The sequence below is a fragment of the Falco cherrug genome, chromosome 4 (genome assembly GCF_023634085.1).
Source record: "Falco cherrug isolate bFalChe1 chromosome 4, bFalChe1.pri, whole genome shotgun sequence".
Lineage (NCBI taxonomy): Eukaryota > Metazoa > Chordata > Aves > Falconiformes > Falconidae > Falco > Falco cherrug.
This window is the reverse complement of record NC_073700.1, coordinates 80568797-80578706: the sequence shown is the minus strand read 5'-3', so window position 1 is coordinate 80578706 and position 9910 is coordinate 80568797. Positions and strand designations below refer to the sequence as shown.

The window sequence follows — 9910 nt, the reverse complement described above, 5'->3', positions numbered from 1 at the left end:
CTGTAACCAGGAGATGCTTAAGATTACATACCTTACAAGTGTATGTACTTTTTTATAAGCTATATATATGTGCACGCAGAGAGAAAACCCACATCATTTATGTAACGGAGAAATATATAAAAATACAAATATTATTAATGAGAATACTGGTAAACAACTCAGAGAGTTTAAGATTAATACAATAGCTAGACATTCGAGTTTTCTCTTTTGTTGAGATGGCAGACAAACCAGAGCTTGTGTGAACAAAAGGGAAAACAGCTTCAACCCAGGCCACCCATTTTGCCAGTTCTTCGCTTTCCCCACCTCCCTCTGAGCTACCATCTCTCACAGCCTCACTTCACAACCCAGCTCAGCATTAGCCACGTGGCTGTGCATGGGCCACGCGTGTAAAAATGTGTACTCGCTTTCAGATATAACCAAGAAACCCCATCTCAGGCAAACATCATCACTGTTAGCAGAAAAACATGACACCCAGTTTTAAACTTTTTTTTTACGTAAGGCTTGGGAAAACTCAGAATGCTTTGTAGGTGCTGCTTACACCCTTAAAGTTACTGTACAACCAACTTGTATGGCCAAATGGGATATAAATGACTTTGACCCAGATCTTTACTTTTTCTGATAGAAACAAGAACTTAGGAGGAAGTTTTACCTTGACCACGCTGTTGTGTATAGGTTTCATCATGAGTACCTCTTTTAGAAGAAGATGAGTCATTTTAGCTATCAATTTTTAAAACTTTGGGAGATGGGACACCCCCCCCCCCCAACAAATAGCAGGTTTCCTTTATAATATTATATTCAGTGAGATTTATTAAAAAGGAATAAGAAGGAGTAGTGAATTTGTGAACACTTAGTGGTATTTCTGAGAGGTTTGAAGAGAAGGTGGCTAAGGTGGGGTGACCAATTGCCATCTTCAACTGCTGCAGGAGTGCTTACAGGGAAGGCAGAACCACGGTCCTCTCAGGAGCCCAGGCAAAGGATGAGTGGCAAGAGACACAAGTAGAAGCAAGGGAAATTCTTATTAGGAAAAATGAAAGCATTCTCCACAATAAGCAAAATTGAACGGTTTTTCCAGGTAGGTCGGATTCTCCAGTTTTGGGCATTTTTGAGATTGGCTGGACAAGGTGATGAGGAAGCTGATGTAGCTTTGGAGTTGTGCTGCCTTAAGCAGAGAGTTGAACTAGATCATCTCCAAAGGTCCTCCTCGACCTAAATTATTCTGATTGTATAGAGTGATATTTCTGAGTCATATCAATGACCTCGTTCTCCTCTTGAAGTGGTAGCTTTTCCCTTTTGATTTAAAAAATAAATAATATAAACCTTATTTTTCCCTAGATTTTGCACCAAAGTTAGGAAAGTTGATATTTGTGTGCAAGACTGCTTCTGCATCAGATACTGAAGCAATTTTAAGATGCCTCAGCGTACAGTGCTCAGTAAATCCAAATGCTGAGACTACGTTAAAAACAAAGATAAGACACTTTTGATATTTTGTACATAGCTTTTCTTCAATCTAATAAAAATAAATAACATGAAATTTCCTTAAAGATGTTTTCAATAATGAAAATTAAACTGGTTAACATGGTAAACAGTTTACATAAAGCTCCAAGTTTTGGACTGTGGTCCCTTTTACATGATAGAATAGATGTTCTTATTGAATTTATAGAGCAGGTTTCTGCAAAATTCTGGATATTGCTGCGGGTTGATCACATTATTGCAGGACACGCAATCAAGCTCACAATTACTCAGTCAGATATTGGTGGTAAGCTTACATTTAGACAAGCATTTGACATATCAATCAATGTGATATCATGAAAGATTGATTGAAGTTGATTGTACCACAGAACATTTTTGCTACGTGAAAAAAATCAGGGCAAACTAATGAAAAAAAGGTCTTCCATCCACTTGGAATATTTAGATTCCACAGAATTTAATGTTCTTTTAGGGGTAGTGAATAAAAGTGGCATTGATTCACTGCATTCATCAAATTTCATGAAAACCTGAAAAAAAAAAATGGCTGTAGTAGTTACTGCATGTAAAGATAAATCTACTGGAGATACTAGGACAGATCTATCAACACACCACTGTGCCTGTTTTTGTCACAAAGAGCATTAAAGCAGTGATTTGGGTACTTGTGTAGTTTGCCTGGCTGTGCTTCTTATCCGCGCCTGGAAGGTATCTGTGTGAAAAGTCCTGTTTCTTTTTCAAGTTTGAAGTTCCTGACATCCAGGAAGGAACAGCCAATACTTTCATTACTTAGAAAGGGAAATGTAACAGGGATTGGAAACCCTCTTTCATAATATGAAGTGAATATTCATCTTCCTAAGAAACACTTGTCTTTAAGAAAATGTATGAGATTCTGTCATCGGCTGTTTAATAATTCCAGCAGTTGTTATGCCAGCCCTGGAAAGCACTGTGTTTGCCTGCCATCTGTCCCAGCTAATCTCTGGATTCCATCTACAAACGTGGATGATTTACAGCTTCCCTGATTAATGGCATCTATCATTTTCTTCATAACACAGAGCAATTAATCTCGCCCTGTCCCAGGAGTCCGCCGCAGTAATAGGTTCGAGGGTAGATGCAGCCCGCAAAAGTCCTTTTGGAAATAACACCCTTTGCGGCTTTTTTTTTGTTGTTGTTGTTTTCCCTCCTCCTCTCCCATCTCTCCTCCTGGTTTCGCACCCCTGAGGGGCAGCAGGAGCTCCCAGACCCCGCTCCGGCCGGGCGCGCTGCAGCGGGTGAGCTCGGGCCGCGGGCAGGTGCCGGGCCGGGCCGGGCCGGGCCGGGCCGGGCGGGAGGAGGAGGCGGAGGAGGAGAGGGCGGCCGCAGCTGCATTGCGGATGGAGCCGCTGGCTCCTGGGGAGGGGCGGCCGGGCGGCCGCGTGATGCCGGGGGGGGCGGGCGGCCGCCCGCGGGGGCGGGGGGCGGCGCGGGGCGCTGGGCTGCGCCCGCCGCGGGAGGGAGGCGCTGCGCGTCCCGGCGGGCAGCGGCGCGGTGAGTGCGGGCGGCCCCGGGCGCTGCGGGGGCGTCTGCCCGGGGCGGGGCGCGCTGGGCCGGGGCGGGGGGCGCGGAGCCGCCCCGGGCGCTGCGGTGGGAAGTTGCGGGCGGGCGGCTCGGGGCCGGGCTTTCACCTGCGACCCCGCTTCGCCCTCTCCCCCCCGCTCGGCTCGGTTAACCCGCGACCCAGCGCCCGGTGTGAGGCCAAAGCGCGGGTCCCCGGGCAGCCCCGTCTTGGCGCGGGGGGGCGGGAGCTGGCTTGTGCCGGAGGTCCTGCGGGCTGCCACCGCCGTGCGGTGCGCGGGCGGGCGGGCGCCCGGCTGGGCGCAGGCTCGGGGTCTCTGTGGCTGTTTCGCAGTGTAACCGTGTCACAAGCGGCTCCTGCGCTGGGGTTGCGCTCTCGGGGGCCGGGGGCGCAGAGCCGACCCGCGGCGTGCAGCCGTGCCTGCGGAAAGCGAAGAAGCCCCGGGCGCAGAGCAGCCGTCGGGAGGGTCTGCCAGGCTGAGCCGGCGGGTCAGGAGCGGAACGGGCAAGCTGCTGGGTAAGCAAGGGCTTGCTGTGCTTCAGAGGCATTCGGGGAAAAAAAATCTCGTTTGTCGGGTTAGTTTGTGCGTGTTCCAGGAGTTGGGCTGTAGCCGCGCCCGGTGTGTTCCAGGAGTTGGGCTGTAGCCGTTCCCGGTGTGTTCCAGCAGAAGCGCAGCTGGGTGCCTGGGAGCGCTCGGGGCTGGTACATACATGGCTATAGGGTGTTCGGTAACGGGGCGGGAGGAGCTGATGCTGCCCTAGCAGTCAAGAGGCGTGTGGCAACAGAGCAGAGGGGATGGGGACAGGCTTGTATCCCGCACGTTGATAGTTCCTCTGGGGAGCACTCTTAAACAACCAAAAGGGAAGTAGACAATAAAGGTGTAATTACAAAAATCACTCTTTTAGTAAATGGGTTGGCATAAAGTTAAATACAACTGCTGGTGTTTTAATAACTTCAGTGAAATGTAAATCTGTGCTATTATGGAAACTGAAAACAATAGTTCTGGGTTAGGGATGGGGTAGTATGCACTATTTCATGTGTCACGCTGAGGTTGGCATGCTTACTTGGGAGTTAAAATTCTGACGTGGCTACATTTAGCAGTTTATGAATCAGCATTAAGTTTGGTGGAGCTGTACTGGACAAAGTTGTTTTAAGAGACTCTGGTACTTCATTAAGAATGTTCACTTCCAAAAAACTGACCAGGTCATCCTTTAGTTTTAATGTTTGTAGGATAACATATGAAAATTATTCAACACGTGTATAGGTCACAGGACCTATCTTGTCCTTTCCTAACTTCAGTCCTCTTTTTCCAGAGATCCTGCTGAGAAAGCCTCTGTTCTTTTTTTCTGAGAGGTCTCTTGGAGGGCACCTGGAAGACAGTGGGAGATGAATGTTAACCAAAGTTGCTTGAGAACAACGTGCTGTGCTTTGGGAGCAAGTGATTGTTTCAGATACACGTTGTCCATGATGTGTTACTGTTTTGGCCACAGTATTGGCTTTATTTTGGAATGCCTTGGCTTCTGTTAAGGCCATTGGTATAATATTACATAATAATTCAAGACCTTTTTTTAAAATCAAGATTTATGTGACTGGTTAATTTTGTTAGACCTGTTCTGACTTTAGGTTCAGCAGGACTGTGGAGATGTTTCTTTTTCTTACCTGAAGTTATCAGAACTTCCATTGTTTTTTATGGCCCTACTCCGGAGTAATACAAGTTTTCTGGTGAGATGGCACTTGATCTACTTTACTCAGATTTTTTGTCCTGGGAACAGCTTAATATTGTCAACGACTTGTCTTTGTAAAGTAAGGAATGTAGGGCTTCTTTAACAACTATCACTTTATTCCTGGTATTTTATAATTTGTTTTACTGGGCAATAAAAAATACCAGACATTCCAGCTATGGTTAGGCACTTGGATCCACATTTATCTTCCCATCTTGTGCATTTTATGGCAAGAGGCAGTAGAGGGAAGCTGACAAAGTGATGATATTCTGACAGTAATTCTACAGGCTATATATCATGTCAGTGTACCATATAGTACTGCGGCTGTACATACTATATTTGTCACAGCTGGCTATAAGAGGGGGGGGAGGGAAGTAGGATTGGCTCTGTTAGGTCCCCCTTCAAATCCACATGAGAACAGCAACGTTTTTATTTGGATTATGTTCAAACATTAAAGTGGTTGGAGGGGGAAGGGGTAGTTTTAATGATTAGTTTGTACTTGATACTAAAAGTCTTATTGAATTAATGCATTCAGCTGAAGCAGCCAAATCCCATGCCTTCCATTCTTAGCAGTTCCTTTGGTAACTACTCGGTCAATGTGAGTGGAGTGAAATGCCTTGTCATTTATTTCTCCCTGACCGCTTTAAATTCTAAAGGTGCAAGTCCCTGGTTTATCATGGTTAATCAAGAGTTAATCAATGTATCCAAAATGTATTCAGAATGTAATCAGAAAAAGAAAGTGTTTTTAACAGTTGCAAAACTGTATTACATTAATTCTTATCCAGCTCTTTCATTAGAATGAAAAGACAATGTGTAGATAATATAAGGGATATTCTGGGATTTGTTTCTTTAATAATATGGGAAAAAAATTGCTTCTTCATTTATTTTCTCATGTGCTTGTGTCTTTTACCTGCCAGGGTTTGCAGCCAGGAATAAATGTGTGGTGAAGGAGATGCAGGAAAAGATGAACTAGAATGCTAATATGCACATACGTCACAGGTTTCAGTCTGCTATTCTGGAGCGGTCTGATGTAAAAGTTACTCTTTCTTCCAGAAGTAGAACTATTCCTGGGCTATGTTCAATGTCTTCTTTGAACTGCTAATTTTACATAATTTTACTCATAAGCATAGAGTGCTTGTCAGAACTGTGCCCTGTCCTCAAACTACCCCATGAAAGGTATATCAGAAGGGGTTCTCAAATTTGTTTCAGTTTGCAGACCAGTAACAATTTCCCAGTGGAATCAATTTCCCTTTTAAAACTTGCTGTTCGTAGGGCCATTTTTCTTCAGTATGTATATTAGACCTCTTGGAAGTAATTTGCATATTACAGATTGAAAATCACTGTTGTAAAATTTGAGAATCCACTTTAACTTTCAGATGGTTGACTGGTGGTGTGTGGATGTATAGCAGCTTTCTTGAAATACGAGAATGAAAACCAAGTCTCTCCACAGTTGTGCTTTTCTCCTATGTTGTATATTTGGCAAAAATGTTGATATCACAAGTTGATGAAGTGGAAGCCTTGCGATGATGTTGTAATTAATTAATTAGTCCCCATATTCCTATATGAGTATATAACATATATAAGACTTGTTCTCTGAGTATATAACATATATAAGATTTGTTCTCTGATAGAAACTTAGGGAGTAAGTAAAGGAAATATTCACCCAGACTGACAATATAATGTAGCAATGTAAAACCCAAAATCTAACCTTATGATGCCTGAGAGGGTTCTGAAAGATCTAATGAAAATACTAGTGTCACCTCCATAGTAACTTACGATGAGATGAAATGTTCTGATCACTCATCTTCAAGACAAAATAACAGAAATTGGACCAGGTGCTGAGAAGAGCTAACAGGATGGTCTGAGCCTGCCTTGTCGTGGAGAGGTAAAGGAGATCCTTGGTTGTTTGACCATGTGAAATGAAAGCTATGTAAGATATGGACCCCGCAAACTCAGAAAGCGATCAACAGAAAGGAAGCAGAACCTTGTGATGAGGGACATTGCTGGTATGAGAACAACTGAGTATCTACTACCCCTGACAAAATTTTCTTGCAGAAATTCAGACAGCCCAGAATACATGGGTTCTGAAACACCCAGTGGCAGGAGAAAAAGTGGTGGGGAAATACTGCAGAAGTTTTGAGAAGGAGTTTTTCTGTTTTCCAGGAGGGATTATGTGTTTAGCAGTGGTATGGTCACAGGGAAATGGTTGCATTTAGCTTCTGTCAAAGCCTTAACCGTCATGCCACACAACATGCCAGTATGTTTAAAACACAGCTTCAGAAACCCTCCGTTCTTTTTTGGCACCTGCCAACGTTTAACCCCTCTCGAGTGACTTCTCTTCTGCGTCAGGTTTAAGCTGCTTGTCTGTGCCTTAGAAGGCTAAAGCCGCATTGTGTGCAGCCTGTCTCGCTATTCTTGTTTCTTTTGCCCTTCCTTCAGCAGCCCTTCAGGCTGCCTGAAGTGGGAGATTAAGCTCCCCCACTCTCTTATTCCTCAGTCTGTGCTTAGGACTGGCTCCCCCTCTGTGTGGCCTGATAGGCTCTTACAAATTTCCCCTGAAAACACGTAATATTCAAAATGGTTTTCAATCATAGCCCTTTCATGAAAAAAAAAAATGAAAAAAAGTGGGCAAATTAGACATTTTTAGACATTCTTCTTTCACCCTAAAATATCAAGGGCAGCAAGGGAAGTGTCCGCAGCAGTTTGTGGAGCTGAAACTGTGCTAACAATGACAGAGAATTTTAAAAGAAAAGGAAAGACAAGTTTAGAAGAGCTTTAGTTTAGGGAATCTTTGTTTCTCGCTCTCTCTGTCTTTGTGTAGTGCATAAAAAAAATGTCGTTTTTCTTTTATGTGGCCTGCCAGCATCTTCAGCGGAACTACTCGCATTTCAGATAATGGCACAGGCTTCTGTTTAGCTCTCGGTTGTTCCTTAGAGATGTCTTTTGGATTAAGCCATTAGCAACTGTCGAAGAGGATGTGCTGTACTTTCTCTGGTAAAGGTCAGGATGGCAATGTTTGGGAAATACTACTCTGTCACTTGGCGGATACTTGGGTAACCTGTATTTTTGGGGGCTAGTTGTTTGTCTTTCTGGGTAGAAATGAGTTTACTTCTAATACAATTTTATGCAGTAGAGGGATACTCTACATGGGTAATTTTAAATGTTGTAGATTTCAAATGGAGCAGGATAAGTGATACTAGTCCCGTGCTCACCTCTGGTGCATTAGAAGTTCACTGGTGGCTGTAGATTTACAGAAGTGGAGATCCAAAAGGCATCAGACAGTTTGAGTTTGAAGCGTGGACATCTACACTCTGGCCATGAAAGACATGTTTAAGCCATTGTTAGGGAACTTGGATGGTGTTTTGGAAATATGTCACTATGCTTACAAAACTATTTTTTTCCTCTCTGGCTTTTTATGTCCTCACTTTTGATTACTAGCTGCTTTTTTAGGCTTTTTTTTTTTTTTTTTAAGCAGCCTCTTTTCCTGTGCAGTTACTAATCAATTTACTCTGCCTACTCCTGTGTCTTTTAGGATCTGCATCTCCAGAGTTAAGGCAAAGTTTAAAGTTGAATTTTTAAGCAAATGCTGTTGATGTGTCAAACTTGTAAGTACATAAGGTCTATCAGTATTTAATTATCTATGGGTAACATACAAAAAAAAGTAGTATATGATGAATGTTATATTGTTTTTTATTATGTTAAGACTTCTGGATAGAAATTTCATGGAGTGTTTAGTATTACTTTTGCCTTATAAAATTTCAGCTAGGTTGTAGAATTATTTAATTTAGGATAAATTGCCTGAGGGAGAGAGTAACACATGATTATTGCCTCAAATACTTTACAATATGGGGTCTTTACTATGCAAAGAGGAAATTGTGTTATCTATCTGAAGTGCAAATAGTTTTATTGAAATCTGTAATGTCATAGGGAGGCAAAATTACATATGGTAACATGAACAAAAAAGGCATTAAATGAACTTAGTAATTATAATTCATAATTTTAAAATCAAATATTTATTGCTCTTTCTCTTTTCTTAGTGTTTTTTTGCTAAGCTTGAGACAGTGTGTGTGTGTTTGAGGAAGGAGGATAAAAGTGATGAGGAGACTACCCCAGATCAGTCAGCAAGAATTTTGCAATAATGTTATCACCTACTTTAATGCATGTATAAGTTTTATAGTCCTATTTTGAAACTAGTCAATATCATTAAAAAACTAATCAGAAATCTGTATTTTTCAAAAATGAGCTTTATATAAATATGCTTCTGGGTGCTGTGATTCTTCTTTCAGAAATGTGCTGGCCAGAGTCCTTTGATTGAAAAAGCTTCTTCCAATGTGCTTACAGGGAGACTTAAATGTAGTATTTTAGGCTCTTTGCCCAGTCTTTAAGAGTTCTGTTCTGTCACTGAAGGGGAGATGTATTCTCCCATTGACTTTAATATGGATAAGAAGGGATTCCAATAGTCCAGTAACTGTATAAGATGGTGGTGTTCCTCCCATTAGATACATACAAAAATATTAATCTTAAAATAATAGAGGACAGGTCAAGACATTTTGATAAATCCACTACAGTGACTATGAGATTATGTGAATTATCAGTTGCATGTAAATCTTACTAAGAATGATGGATGGAAATCCCAGACAGAAATGGTTGTAGCAATACACTTTTTGTGGTCTCAGAAATCACTTTAATAAACTTTAATAAATTTTTTGGAGATTGACTAATGTACATATAATGACCTTTTTGTTTAAGTCAAAGCAAAGTCTAATATATCTTGGAGATTAGTATTGATCAGAGTAAAGCCAAAATCAATCTTGGATTTTGAGGGTCATTACACTTGGAAATAGGATGCAATACAGAAGATACTGCAAATGTTAGGTTGTGGAAGGCCTTTATAGTAGTTATGGAAAAATAATCTTTTACTTAACTGTAGTGCCAAAAAAAAAAAAAAAAAAAAGCAAGCACAACCTGATAAAAGATTAGTAATTTAAATGAGTAATAAGTTAAATTTGTTACATCTTTATTTTGACAGAAGATATCCAGCCTTCTTGTAGACGGTGTTAAAGTTCCTTTTGCTTCAGTGGTGGTAGGATTTTGTCCTCCCTGCTTGAAGTCATGAGCTGGTGTTGAGGAAAAGGTTAATCTATGTTTAGAAATACATTTTTTTTAAATGGTA

General features: G+C 41.8%; 1 protein-coding gene across 1 annotated transcript in view; it reads left to right on the top strand.

Moving 5' to 3' along the window:
- Positions 1-3048: 3048 nt before the first annotated feature.
- THSD7A (thrombospondin type 1 domain containing 7A) overlaps positions 3049-9910 on the top strand; it is a 286749-nt gene continuing 279887 nt past the window's right edge. The window contains exon 1 of the mRNA XM_055707715.1: positions 3049-3532. The gene's annotated coding sequence lies outside the window, so the exon portion shown is untranslated. The remainder of the gene's footprint in view (positions 3533-9910) is intronic.